The 14,811-nt window shown below is 34.6% G+C and overlaps 1 pseudogene; it reads left to right on the top strand.

Moving 5' to 3' along the window:
• The first annotated feature begins 13,579 nt into the window (after positions 1 to 13,579).
• Positions 13,580 to 14,397, top strand: LOC131490552 (large ribosomal subunit protein eL28-like; annotated as a pseudogene).
• The last annotated feature ends 414 nt before the right edge of the window (positions 14,398 to 14,811 follow it).

The raw sequence follows: 14,811 nt of genomic DNA on the forward strand, positions 1-14,811 counted from the left end.
ATATCTCTTCATTTTGTTTTTCCTAATATTTTTCTCATGGTTACTCTAGGGTTATCGGTTTGGGGAGGTCTTCTGTTTGCTTTTATGTTCTGATTGTATTTTGTCTGGCCGAGAGTTCAAAAAAAAAACAAAAAAAAAAAAAGCTTTTCCATCTGAGGCAATGTTTAGAATCATCCTGCTTTATTTAGCTCTCCTTGTTCAATTTTACTTAGTGATTGAGATGAAAGCTATTCAGATAACTACAAAGGAGATGAGATGATGCTAGCAAATAACCATGGAAAACAGGAGAAAATATTTTAGCCTATTTCTCTGAATATGTAAAATCCCTCCCCAAGTATATTTTCCTGAATCTTCTTTGACACCAAAGACAACTGCCCACCACGTATCATTCTTCAGCATGTTTATTTCATTTTGTATATGAAAAGGTCAACCTGAAAATATACATCAAACCTGAACGAAAACATCCTCTTTTCCTATGCAACATACCAGTGCTTGAAGTTTGCTCTTCCCGCATTATTTGTTTAATAGAAATATTTTCCATACCACCTGGTTCTGGCAGAAAGTCAAAATTTGCATTTATATGAGGTAGTTTATCAAATATAACATACAGAAGTCTGTTAAGTACACATTGCATTTTGTTTGTGAGAAAATCTGTTTGTATTTAATGTAGTTTTTAAATTAACCTTAATGAAAGCTTCTGAAAATTGTTGTTCTAAGCATTTGAAATATGCAACAAGAACTGGTGGAAGACATAAACATGTTTTCCATTATATGTTATCAGATAGCCCAAAATTACTACAAAGAAGAATGTGGGACTATGTTAAATTAGAAAGATAAGCAAGCATTTAGTTAAAAGCAAAGGTCTTTAGAAGAGGAAAGCATCTAACGCAGTTAACCCCAAACATCTTATAACAATCTTCTGTCAGAGGTATTTTTACATTTTTAAGTCAGAATGTTACTTACTACATACAGAAATGAAAATTATTTGCATCAAACCTTAACATTTCATTTCTCTTAATCTAAGATTTGCTAAATACAGACTCACCCAAGGTTTTCTCAAGTGCTTCAAAAGGTAATTGGAACAAGACCCTATCTGGCTGTGTCTCTCCAGACAATAGTTTTGGTCTCTTCTCATTTTTCCACCGCCCTTTCATTCCCTACATTATTGTTCTTAATATCTTTTTAAATTTCAACCTATCTCAGTAGTTTTCACATGGAAGATTCCCCAGTAGTGGATACTGGATTAATGTCCATTTCCAGTAGACCATGTTACCAGTTGAGGCCAACTCAAGTGTCTTCAGACCTTAGACGATCTATTTACTCATGTAAAGGCAGCTTCACAAGTGCTAACGTGAACAGGAGAACACAGAACGTGACTTCAAAGAAGGGATCCCCACTTGTTCCCAAACCATCTTTGTCATGTAAAAGGAAATACTCAGCATTTTCAGATAGCAGATATTTAAAAAAAAATTAAAACTAGATGTCCAGATACTTGTTTAAATCACACGATATTTAAATGCTGGAAACTAGCTTTCAAGTATTTTAAAATATTGGGTAAGCCAAACAAAATATGGCTGATGCCACTTTGCAACCTGTGTTACAAAGTACAATAAATAAATGTTAATGATCTCCAAATTCAAGCAACAGCTAGGGAAATGACTATTTCCTTTTAGCATATATTTTAATCCTTTGGGCGGGAAGCCAGGGGATATTTAGAAATTAATCAGATATTACTCAGAAGTATTGCTCTTCAATGCTTACAGCATTTGACAAAGTCTAGGTTATGGTCCTTAATCCTAGATTTGCTATACCTTTGATCACAAATTTCTTTGAAGCCACTGCAGTTTTGTTTTGATAGTTTTACCAAAAAAAAAATCTTAACAACAAAGTTTTTTATGCAATAAATTCCATCTTTGGTTACATTATTTATCAGTTCCAGTTTCCTACCTGTCTCATCTCCTAAACTTAAATTTGTCTATTCATAGTTTTATCATATGGAGCCCCATCTAAAGTATTTAATTTACTAAAACTATACATAGAGGGCTTGATCATTCATATATTTCTCCTTTGACATTTGTACAAGGCACATGTTGCTCTAAACCATCATATGTAGCAGTCCCCTCTTGAATTACCTTCCAGGTGGCTTTGGTTGAGATAAAGAGAGGTATTACATGAAACTGTAAATTTTTATGCTAAGATCAAAAAAAAGCGGTGTACACCTTATTTATTCCTTATAGTCACAATGTGGGAAAGTTTTCTACGAATTTTACTTCCCCTTCCATCTTAATCAGGCCCCTCTGACAAGTTAGAAAGAAATTCCTAGAACTGGATGTGAATCATACGCCTCTTCCCTCCTCAACCCCAGCCAGCTTAAAACAATCCTATGAGGGATGAGCTTTGAGCTCTTTGCCATCTTATCATGTCTCCAAATTCTTCCATGTAGCAAAGTCAGCATCTTTAACTTAAGAATGATTTCATACCCAGATTGTTATTATTTCTAGAATGTATTTGAAGTGTGATTTAATGTGTTTGAAGGCGACGTTAAAAGGATAAAAGGAGTTGTCTAGTGGAGATTTAAGAGTGAATTTTTAATGTAAATAATTTTTAAGTCTTTTTACCCTAAATTACATTCACCAGGAACTCAATCTCGAATATAATGCAGAACTTCTCGCACGACACAGCAGGTCTAAGAAAAATTTGACCTTTGTGCACATGCAAATGTGTGGTTTTGTCTATTTTTAAGATGGCCCAGGGAACACATGTTCATGTATTATTATGGAACTTACAGTATCACAAAACTCATTCAAATAACTTCAGAAATTCCAGCACAATTTTTTTAGAACAATCTCAGATAGAAAATGCTTATTCTGTGTGTACAGTTATGATTTTTATGACAACAGTCATGTTTGGCAAATAAAGTGGATAAACTTAAATTGGGCCATTCACTGGATTATGACATACAAGATTAAAATCCAGTTTCTCTATTTAATAAACATCCATAAATGCCTATAATATGAAAAGAGGACGATACAAAATGGCTTATCATAAGAGGTATATAGGTTCCCTGTTTTGAAGGGGATTCATTAGTTGTATTGTTTTTAGTCATTCTAATATAATTCATGAGATATTGCTAATACTAAAGTCATTAAGCCAACATATTAATTTATATGGCTATTTTCTACATATACTAGTGGCACCTTGGCTAATAAAGAATTTTATGGACTGAAATGTATTTTTTTGAAATATATTTTAAAGTCATAAAAAGTTTATCATCAGATAAAATTTGAGTTTGTTATTAATCTTATCAATATTTAAGGTTTGTGCTCTATGAACTATCTGCATTAAAATCACTTACCAATTCTTGTTAAAAACATAAACCCTTGGGCACCATGCTGGAATTCACATTCTTACCATCACCACATAATCTTCTTACACAGAAAGAATTGAGAACTATTGGTTGGTATATCAAGATATTATTATGATAAGTTCATCACCTCTCCAATGGGCTCAGGAATCCTTCATAGCAAGGTAGAATCTCATCATTAGCTTATTTGTTGTATTGAGATGTTCCTCTTTGCTAAAAATTATATTATAGCCACTAGATTTGCTAACAATTTTATTGCAGCCACTAGATTTGATACATTTCTATTTTTTGTGAAGCACCTATTTACATCATTTAGTGAATTGTGTGTGTGTGTGTGTGTGTGTGTGTGTGTGTGTGTGTTTTAAATGTATGTTTAAGTTTAGAATATCTTTCATACTCCCTATATTTCCAAAAAAAAGAATGTCAAGGGGTTTGATATGATATAAATGATTAAAAAATTAATCATTACGATTTTGGCAGTTCATGCCTTCACTCTATACTTTCAAGAAAAAACATATTGTGCTTTCGCTTCTCTGGTTTTTGATCCAGTGTTTGATCTAGTTTGATGGGGGCTTCAAGAATGTCCCTAACCCTCATCTCAAGTCTAATTATAACAAAGATAAAACCAGTGCATTTCCATCTTCATATACGAATTTTCATAAAATGGAGGAGTTATTATTTCCATACTTGACCTTTTCTCATTACAAAGAGAAATGCAAATAATTTAATAACATTATTTGCTTATACCCCTTAAGGTTCAAATAACTAGTTATTATATAGGAACAGCTAGGTCTAATCTGCTTCAGAAGAAACATACTCTGTTAGTGTACAATAGCTAATATCAGATCACTAATAGATTTAACCTTGTAAGTTCATAGATATTTAAAAGTGTTATGGTTTGAAGGTCAACTTGTCTGTCTTACTGTAAAAGAAAGGCAAAGAAATGAATAAAAATTAGGAAGAATTAATTCTTCAAAAAGTTTTTACAAATCAAAACCCCACAGTTTCACACTGAGAACAAAAGAAGCATATTAAACACCAAAGTTTATCAAGACAAATTAGGTCCCAGTTTCAAATTTTCTTTAATCTTTTGCATCTGAACAGTTTTTTTGCCTCATGCTGTTTTCCCTAGTTAAATGTTAAAATGAATTCTAGCCAATACCATTGACTTCCTCCCTTAAAAATATTGAGACACATAATAAAAAATTAATTACTTCCCCTAATTTCCGTGTGATTCTTTAAAAAGATGTAAAATTCATTTAAAGTAAGTGGTGACTTTGTCTTTGAAGATCACGACAATTAACATGGATCAAAGCTTAGGTTCTGTAACGATGATAGCTTATTAGCATAATGAAATTAACTTAGAGACAAGAATCTTTAATAGGTACAACAAAAACGCTTTAATAATACTTGAAGAAAATTATGTATTTGCTAGAAGTACAACAGTTTCAGATTTTCTATCCAATTAATAAGTTGTTAATTAACTCCTTTCCCAAACAATGCGCACTTTCAGTTAACATCTGCCCATGGAATATTCTGTCTATTGTGCTTCATTTTTTTGGACAGATATTGCAGTTTTGCCCACGATACTTTGTATCTTTTTTTTATTAAGAAAATTCAAGTTTACTCCTCTATACTGTAGATCCAATATTTTCATCATGAAAATAAAAGAAGGCTTAATCGCATACCTTGGGAGGGGAATGAAGATGTCCAATACGTGATTACATCATGTTTGGCAGCTCACAATTCAGGTTTCCGCATTTCAAGGGCAAATTGTTTTTGGACAGCTTGAGGGTGTCTATAAGATTTGACCCACTGTTTCAATCCAAGAAGAAAAAACTTACTCATTAAAAATAATACTAATAATTTCGGTCTAAGTGGATGTTGGAAAACGCTTGGATGTGAGGATAAGTAAAAGAATGCTTTATTTCCTGTATTGAGTCTGTAAAATTGTGCTTTATCCAAGTGCTGTTAAAAATGTATTTTGTCAGGGGCACCTGGGTGGCTCAGTCAGTTGAGCATCTGACTCTTGGTTTTGGCTCAGGTCATGATCCCAGGGTTGTGGGATCGAGCCCAGCATAGGGCTCTGTGCTGAGCATGGAACCTGCTTAAGATTCTGCCTCTCTCCCTCTGACTCTCTCACTCATGCTCTTGCTCTCTCTCTAAAAAAGAAAAATGTATTTTGTCATTTATTTTGCCATTTGTTTCTTAAACCAGTATTTAGTGGACACTAATATTTATTGACTGTGCCATGCACTGGGAGTCTCTGAACATTCAAAAGAAGAGGGATAATGTTGTTGTAGGTGTTGTTTTCACTGCTGCTGGTGTTCCTTTTTCAGTTGACTTATTTTCTCTTTGTCCACATAGCAGAAATGGGTGCTCTGTTCAGGTCCTTTTCTCTGTTACACATGACTTGGACACTAACTTTCTGACTGACACAGGCATAATCCAAACACAACATTTAAAAAATCAACACAAGAATGATTTTTTTAATATTAAAATCTAACAAGGAATGTCTCCCTATTGTACTCCTTCCATCCCACCTCCAAAACTCTCTTCCTCTTCTGTATCCATATAGAAAATCTGGGTCTTTTCCAGCTCATAGATGGTGGGAATATTCTAAGTATTTTCTTCTCTGGATCCAGAAATGAGAGAATAGCTTCTGATCCCAAATTTTTCTGCTGTTCCCAATCCGTATCATCAGTTCTTGGTTCCCTGGGAAATATGAGGTCCCCTGGCTGCCTCTTTTGTCACCTGATCACCTACCTGCCTGCCCCTGCCCACACAGTTGTACTATAAGCTCCTTTCCTATCAGATAAGGGCCAAAACAGAAAGCATAGAAATAGGGCTCACAGCAGACATACAGAGAGAAATAGAGGAGAGTAGGAATATTATGAAGGTCAGTGATGCAATGGGAACATAATTCTGTGATGCTTTCAACTCTTGCCCCAGGATAAATTATGGTTTGAGTGAATTCCGACAAATCAGCACATGAAACCTGTTTCTTTTTCTTTTATTTTCTAATCTCACTCCCTTCTTGAGCCCTAAGAATATTTTGTACCTTTATGTTAAAACTTACAAATTTTATCTTGTATATATGGCTATTTTGGAATGGGTCTTATCACATTACTCAACTATCCTTAAAGCCCCATTATTATTATTATTATTATTATTATTATTATTATTATTATTAATTCAAAAAGCATCTTGGGTCCTAAACTATAGCAAAATTTAATGGCGTTTTGAGAAATAACCTGACTTCTCCCTTCTTTCTATCCTCCAATCTCACACAAGTAACTACAATTGGTCAAACCTTAACTAAAAGTTCAATGGACAAGAGATCTTGGGAGGTACAGTTTGCAGGGGTCAGCCACTCTGATTATAGGACAGAGTAGGAGAAAGCACAAAATGGATATAAGAATGACTGACATAATTTTGCAAATAATAGTTTCTTAATAACCACAGATATTAGATATAAGATAATATTACTGAAATAGAATCCTCATGGATTTTCTCACCATCTCTTTAGTACTCTAAAGAATACCTCCACTCAGCTTGAGCATAGGGATGCCTTCCTTAAATGCATATCAGATTATATCATCCCTCTCATTCTGACAACCTTCAATTCCTTCTCATGCTTTATAATATAAATCCTAGTTTATACAGTTGATCATACGGACCTCTGTACTTTGTGCCCCTTTCACCTCTAGCACCCCCTTCTGGCCACCAAAATATACCCCTTGGCCCAACCTAAACTAACCACTTGTAATATTGGATTGTTTCCACCTTTTGCATACATGATTTTAGAATATTTGAAATGTCCATAACCTCTCCCAACCCACGGCCAACACAGCCATTACCATTTTTTTTTTTTTGGTCTCTATTAGAATAACTTTTACAGTTCTTCAAAACTTCATTTAATCTTTATGTTCCTGGTATGAGCCTTTTTGTGTTCCTCTTGAACTCTAGGTATACCCCCACCAATACATTTCACTATAGCAATTTTTTATATTTGATATCCAGTATCCCATGCAGGATTTTAAGTACATGAAAGTGAAGGACTATACCTTCCTAATTTTGAACCACTAATGCTCATCACATAGCTGGAAAACGATAAAAGATTGTTGAATTACTAAATGAATGAATGAGTCATCTCTTCTTTGACCACATTAGGTAAGTATATTCACTTCACACATCCCATAGCTATAAAGACACTCAACAAAGGAAGCAAAATCCCATTCTGTTTCCTTTAATGTAAATGGAAACTGTTCCTTAAAGATATTTTAAACAGTAATTAAAATATCTTACAATGGTCTCTTCTAAATAAAAATAGACTTAGTTCATTTCCTTTTCATTGAGGATCTGTTCTAAAGTAATCCTTTCCTTCTCTACATGAGTGTTGCTACTCTTTACCGTCTAAGGTTTTACACAGCTCTGTCCTGGATTTGAATTTCCCTTGATGACCCCGTTCCTTTAATGTTGCTGTTCTTGTTTTCAGAATAATTTATGTTTCACACTTAATTTGCATGTTTTTTTCTAACTTCATAAGTTTGAACAAGAGTATAGTTTTCTCGTCTCATATGACAACTCAGCAGGATAACATACTGTACAAAATATGTTCTGTTCTATTTTGTTTCTTCCCTGATCAAGTGCAAAAGATATTTGCCCCTGGTAACTACCTTTTTTTAAAAATTATATATTACTCAACTAATAGCAAGGGAATCCCTAGGGAAGAAGGTAGCAGAGGAAAAGAAGGAAGGAAGGGAGGCAGAGAGGAAAGGGAAAGATAGGGGAAGGCCAAAACAAATCATGTCTCTTCCCATTTGTGTTTACTTACCATTTTTTGGCCATAAAAATCCTTCACAGCAATACCTTTAACAATGTTACCACTAAGCTGAAGAAATTAATTAAAATCAGGATCCCTGGGAGGATAGATATACAATAGATTTGTCCAAGGGCTGATACAGTGAGAAAACTCAGGGTATATTAAAGTCTTAGCCTCTAGATGACCAATGATATTGTAAAAGGCTATCAGGAAAAGTAGAGGGCATTCAATTTGTGTGACTGACACAATTTGAGCCAGAGTCTGAATTATATATTAATCCAAAGATGGATCACTTCAGCTGTTTTAAAATATTCTATGAAAAGCTGACAATCATTTCTGATATCTCTATTTGCTTTGGCATGGCATAAATTGTGTACATATGTATGTATTATTTTTAATGGAAGGTTGTCAAACATATGCAAAAGTATAAAAGGATGATATAATAATCTTTTATATATCCATCCTCCAAACTCAACAACTACCAACTATTGGTCAACAGACTCAATACATCCCAATTCTCCCACTTTTGTTGTCATTGGTAGTGTTACATAACTGGAATGTTTTAAAGCAAATTGCAGACATATAATTTTACCCACAAGTTCAATATAAATTTCTAAAAGGTAGGGGCCATTTTATTTTTTTTTAATTTTTTTTAACGTTTATTTATTTTTGAGACAGAGAGAGACAGAGCATGAACGGGGGAGGGTCAGAGAGAGGGAGACACAGAATCCGAAGCAGGCTCCAGGCTCTGAGCTGTCAGCACAGAGCCCGATGCGGGGCTGGAACTCGCGGACCGCGAGATCATGACCTGAGCCGAAGTCGGCTGCTCAACCGACTGAGCCACCCAGGCGCCCCAGGGGGACCATTTTAAACACAACCACAATACCCTCAAATGTTTAAACATGAAACAATGACTTCTTAATGTTATCATTATCTAGTCACACTCAATTTTCTCTGCACTTTCTTAGATGGTGTGTTCAAATCAGAATACAGTCAAGGAAACTGGTTTGTTTTTCCTGTTGAATTTCTCTTATTTGTAATGTGTGTGATTATTTCCATAGATTGTCATTTAAGCTCTTTTTCATCTCTGAGTTTCCTATAAACAGGTGGGTGGAGTTAGGAATTTAAATGGAGTCATTTTAGTATTTTTGGTGGTATTTGTGAGGCAACAGCATCTCATGGCTGGTGCTGTGTGTTCCCTATCGTACCATGTCAGGATCCACTTAATATCCAGTGGTCCATTTGTGCCATTTTATTTTTTTGTTTAGTGACAAATGATATTCAGTGAAGACTTATCAGTAGACTCCGGTGCTGTCAGCCTACTATATCCATTATACGTCCATTGTAAAATTCCCCATCACAATATTCATGCAAGTCTTGGTATAAGTATGACATACGTAATTATTTTGTTGGAGGTTGCAAAAAGTGATTTTAAAAATTCTTTCTTTCCTTGTGAATTTTTTTCCTCTTATGCTAAAAATCTTGGTTTCTTTGAAACACATACTGGGGTAAACTGGAATGAACCCTGGTTTCTTTGAAACACATATTGGCGTAAACTGGAAGGAACCAATGGGCATCCACATTGGGCTTAGAAAAAACATTTGATTGTGTTTTTCTTTATGTTATATACCTGTGATAAGAGCAAATTCAAAGTATTTGGTGATGCATTACAAATTAAAGTTTTTAAACTTTTGGAAAAAATCTTGTAAAATATTTATGAAAAGTTGAACTTGCTTCTATAACTTTAATCAAACTTTTTTGGAGTTGAAGAAAATGTAGATACATAAGAAACTATAAGCAATAAGACATAGAGATTTCATGTTCCCTTTACTCAATGGTATCATCTCACAAAACTATGGTATCATCTTGCAAGAGTATAGTACCATATCACTACCAGGATATTGACACTGATACAGTCAAGATACAGGCATTTCTATCACTACAAGAATTACTCATGCTTCTCTTTATAGTTTCCATCCCCTCATTCTTACACTGTGAAAACCACTAATATGTTCTCTAGTTATACAATATTGTCTTTTCAAGAATGTCATATAAACAGAATAATTCAGTATGTAAGCAGAATCATCTTTTTTCCACTCAGTGTAATTCTCTGAAATTCACTGAAGTTATTCCGTGTGTCAACAGTTCATTCATTTTTAACTGATAAGGAGTAGTCCACATACATCAGATTATTTAAATATTCCTCTACTGAAGGACCTCTTGGTTGCTTCCAGTATTTGGCTATCATGAATAAAGATGATAGGGACAGTTGTATAGAGGTTTTTGTGTGACTACAAGTTTTTATTTCTCTGGGATAAAGGCCCATAAGTGCAATTAATGGTTGTGCAGTGCTCGCATGTTAAATTTCCTTAAGAAACTACCAACCTCTTTATAGAGTGGCTGTACATTTTACATTCCCACCAACAATGTGAGTGATCCAATTTATCCTCATCTTCATAAGCATTTATTTCATCACCATTTTTTATTTTAGTCATTCTGATAGGTGTGTAGTGATATCTTGTCCTTCTAATTTGCATTTTCCTAATGGCTAATGATGCTGAATATTACTGAACACATTTACTTTTTGCTATCTCTATGTACTTTTCAGTGAAATGTTTGACCTTTTGCCTATTATCATTTTTTAAAAATATATTTGAGAGAGAGAGACAGCATGAGAGGGGAAGAGTGGCAGAAGAAGGGAGAGAGGGACAGAGAGAAAAAAATGAATCTCAAGTAGGCTCCACACTCAGTGCAGAGACTAATGCAGGGCTTGATTTCATGACCCTGGGATCATGACATGAGCTGAAATCAAGAGTTAGACGCTTAACTGGCTGAACCACCCAGACACCCCCTTTTGCCTATTTTCTAATTGGATTGTTTATTTTTTTTACTACTGAATTTTGAGAATTCTTTACATGTTCTAGATATTACTCTTTTGTAAGAAATGTCATTTTCTAGTATTTTTTCCAAGTCTGTACCTTATCTTTTTATCCTTTCAAAAGTATCTTTTGCAGAGCAAAAGTTTTAATTTTGATCATATGTAATTAATTCATTTTCCCTTCTATAAATCATGATTTTAGATTGCAACTATTTTCTTCTATATTTTTTCTAAAAGTTTTATAATTTTGTGTTTTACATTTAAGTCCATGATGCATTTTGAGATTTTCAAAAAAATTTTTTAATGTTTATTTATTTTTGAGAGAGGGAGGGAGAGAGAAAGAGAGAGGGAGAGAGAGAGAGAGAAAGAGAACGAACCTGAGTGGAGGAGGGGCAGAGAGGGAGGGAGAGACAGAATCCAAAGCAGGCTCCAGGCTCTGAGTATCAGCCCAGAGCCTGACGCAGGGCTCGAACTCACGAACCGTAAGATCATGCCCTGAGCCAAAGTCAGGTGCTTAACTGACTGACCCACCCAGGCGCCCCAAGATAATTTTTATATAAGATGTGAGGTTTAAGTCAAGGTTATATTTTTGTCTGTGGATGTCCAATTAGTCTAGCATCTTTTGTTAAAAAAAGTCTATCTTTCCTCCATTGAATTGCTTTATAAAAAATCAGTTGAAGATATTTATGTAGCTTTTTATTGCTACATAAATTGATTTATGTATATCTTTACCTATGCTACACAGTCTTCAATACTTTTGTTATACAGTAAGTTTTGAAACTTTGGGTAGGCTGATTCCTCTTTTTTTATTCTTTTTTTTTTTTTAATTTATGTTAACTATGGTAGTTCCTTTGCCTTTTCATATAACTTTTACAATAATCTGCTCTTTGACCACAAAACAATTTTGTTGGTATTTTAAAAAGAAATGCATTTAACCTATATGTCAATTTGAGGACAAATGAAAGTTTTCTCTGTTCCTGTTACGGAATAATTTATATAGAGAGAAATTTATATATATAAATTATGGAATAATTATATATATAATTATAGAATAATTTATATATAAAGTATATATATATATTTATATATGTAATTATGGAATAATTATATATATAATTATGGAATAATTTATATATAAATTATACATATATTTATATATATAATTATGGAATAATTTATATAGAGAGAAATATTTATTCTTTTAAGCCCTGAAAACTCCCTATTGTAATACCACCTGGACCTGAAGCCTTTTTGTAGCAGTTCTCTGACAACGTTAAATATTTGTTTTCATGACTTGAAAAAAAAAAAAGGACAATTGAAATCTTTACTATGTTGAGTCTTCCAAATCCTTGACCAGAATATATCTCTTTATTTAGATCTTCTTTATTTCACCAGCATGTTGTATTTTTCAGCATGTGAGTCCTGTACATATTTTTTTTTAGGTTCACACCTAATTGTTTCTCCCTTTTTAAACAATTTTAAGTAGGATTGCACTTTTCATCTTTTTTCTGTTTATCATTAGCATATAGAAAGACAATTGTTTTTTGGATATTGTATCCTGAAAACTTGCTGAACTCAGTTATTCTCCAGTTTTCGGTAGAATCCTTGGGATTTTCGCACGGACAATCACATCATCTGCACATAGCAAGTGTTGTATTGCTTCCTTTGTAATCTTTATGAAATTTATTTCCTTTGCTAATCTTATTGCACTGGCTAGGACTTTCAGAACCAAGTTGAATACATGAGAGCAGATACCTTTGCCTCCTTCTTAGTCGTAGGGGAAAGGATTCAAATTCCTCACCATTAAGTATTGGCTGTAGGTTTTTTATAGATGCTCTTTATCAAGTTGAGGAAGTTTCCCTCTTCTCTCATTTTTCTAAGAGTTTTTGTTATGAATGATGTTGAACTTTGGTAAATGCATTTTCTGTACCAATTGATATCATATGGTTTTTCTTCTTTAGCTTGTTAATGGGGTAGGTCATATAATAGTTTTTGAGGACCAATCTTGCATTGCTGTAATAAACCCCACTTGGCCATGGCATACAATTCTATATATATTACCTAATTCTATTTGCTAATATGTTACAGATTTTTGGGTCTAATTTTATGAGGGATATCGGACTGTAGTTTTCTTTTTCTTTACTGTCTTTATATAGTTTTAGTATCAGTGTAGTATCCACTCCATAAAATGAATTTGGATATAGTTCCTGGTCTTCTCTTTTCTGGAAGAGATTGTGTACAATTAGTCTTAAATCTCTCTTAAAAGTGCGGTGGAATTTCCGAGTAAAATGATTTGGACCTGGCTATTTCTTTCATGAGTTTTTCAATCATGAAGGCAGTTTTCCTAACAGTTGCAGGACCACGGGCCTCTTTCCGTCTCTGGCTACGGAGTGAGAGGAGCTGCTGCCGTGACCGCCCACCCGTAACGGAAGGTGGCGCAAAACTGCTCCGACGTCCTGCCCCTGCCACAGAAACAAGCAGCCGTACAGCGCCAAGTGCCATAAGCTGAACTTGTAACTCCTTCTGCTACCGAGGGCTGATTCCCCACAACATGACTGGGCATGGAGCCAGGGGCCCAAGGCACAGGTGCAGTGGCGGTCATGAAATGTACATGGGGCCAGCAAAAACCTGCCACCTCCTATGTAGCTACCACCTGTCAACCAGAATGCCCCGCCACCCTCAGCAGCATCTGCCATGTGATCCGCAAGAACAAGTACCGCCCAGATCTGTGCGTGGCCGCCATTTGCACAGCCAGCACCACCCTGCGCAGCCAGAAGCCTGTGATGGGGAAGAGGCTCCCCACCAAGAGCACCTGAGCACCTGCCCCCCACACCCAAAGCAATAAAGATGTCAACCACCTTGAAAAAAAAATACTTACAGAACTATTTAAGTTATCTATTTCATATTTAGTCATTTGTGGTAGTTTGTGCTTTTCAAGAAATTGATCTATTTCATCTAGGTTGTCAGTTTAGTTTGAGTTATACACAGTGTTCTACTGCTCTCCTTTTGATGTTTGCAGGATCTATAGTGATATCCCCTGTTTATTATTAATATTGATAATTTGCGCCTTCTCTTTTTTTAATCAGCTGATAAATTTTATTGATCTTTGCAAAAAAAAAGTTTTGTTTTATGTTTTTTCCTTTCTATTTATTTCTGTCTTTATATCTGTCTGCTGGTTTAGGCTTATTTTTGTTCTTTTTCTAGATTCTCGTTTTTGTTTGTTTTGTTTTGTTTTTTAAGTAGGTTTCACGTCCAGCACCATGCTTGAACTCACAACCCTTAGATCAAGGCCTAAGCTGAGAATAAGAGTCAGATGCTTTACTGACTGAGCCATCCATGCACCCCTATTTTTCTAGATTCTTAAGGTAGGAGTTGATGTTACTGTTTTGGGACTTGCTCTCTTTTCTCATGTGTTTACTGCTATAAATTTCCTTCTCAGTACTGATTTAGCTGTGTTACACAAATTTTGGTGTGTTCTATTTTCATTTTCATTCAATTCAACATATTTTTTTTAACTTTCCTTCAGACTTTTTCTCTGACCCAGAAATTATTAGAAGTCTACTTAGTTGAATATTTGATGATTTTTCTGTTATTTTACTGTCGTTGACATCCAGTTTGATTTCATTTTGGTCAGAGAACTCAATCTGATAACTTCAATTCTTTTAACTTTGCTGAAGGTTATGGCCCAGGACATGGTATACCTTTCAGCCCTGAGCTATTTTCTCTGTCCATCCAGGACTCTGA

Source organism: Neofelis nebulosa, chromosome 2 (assembly GCF_028018385.1).
Source record: "Neofelis nebulosa isolate mNeoNeb1 chromosome 2, mNeoNeb1.pri, whole genome shotgun sequence".
Lineage (NCBI taxonomy): Eukaryota > Metazoa > Chordata > Mammalia > Carnivora > Felidae > Neofelis > Neofelis nebulosa.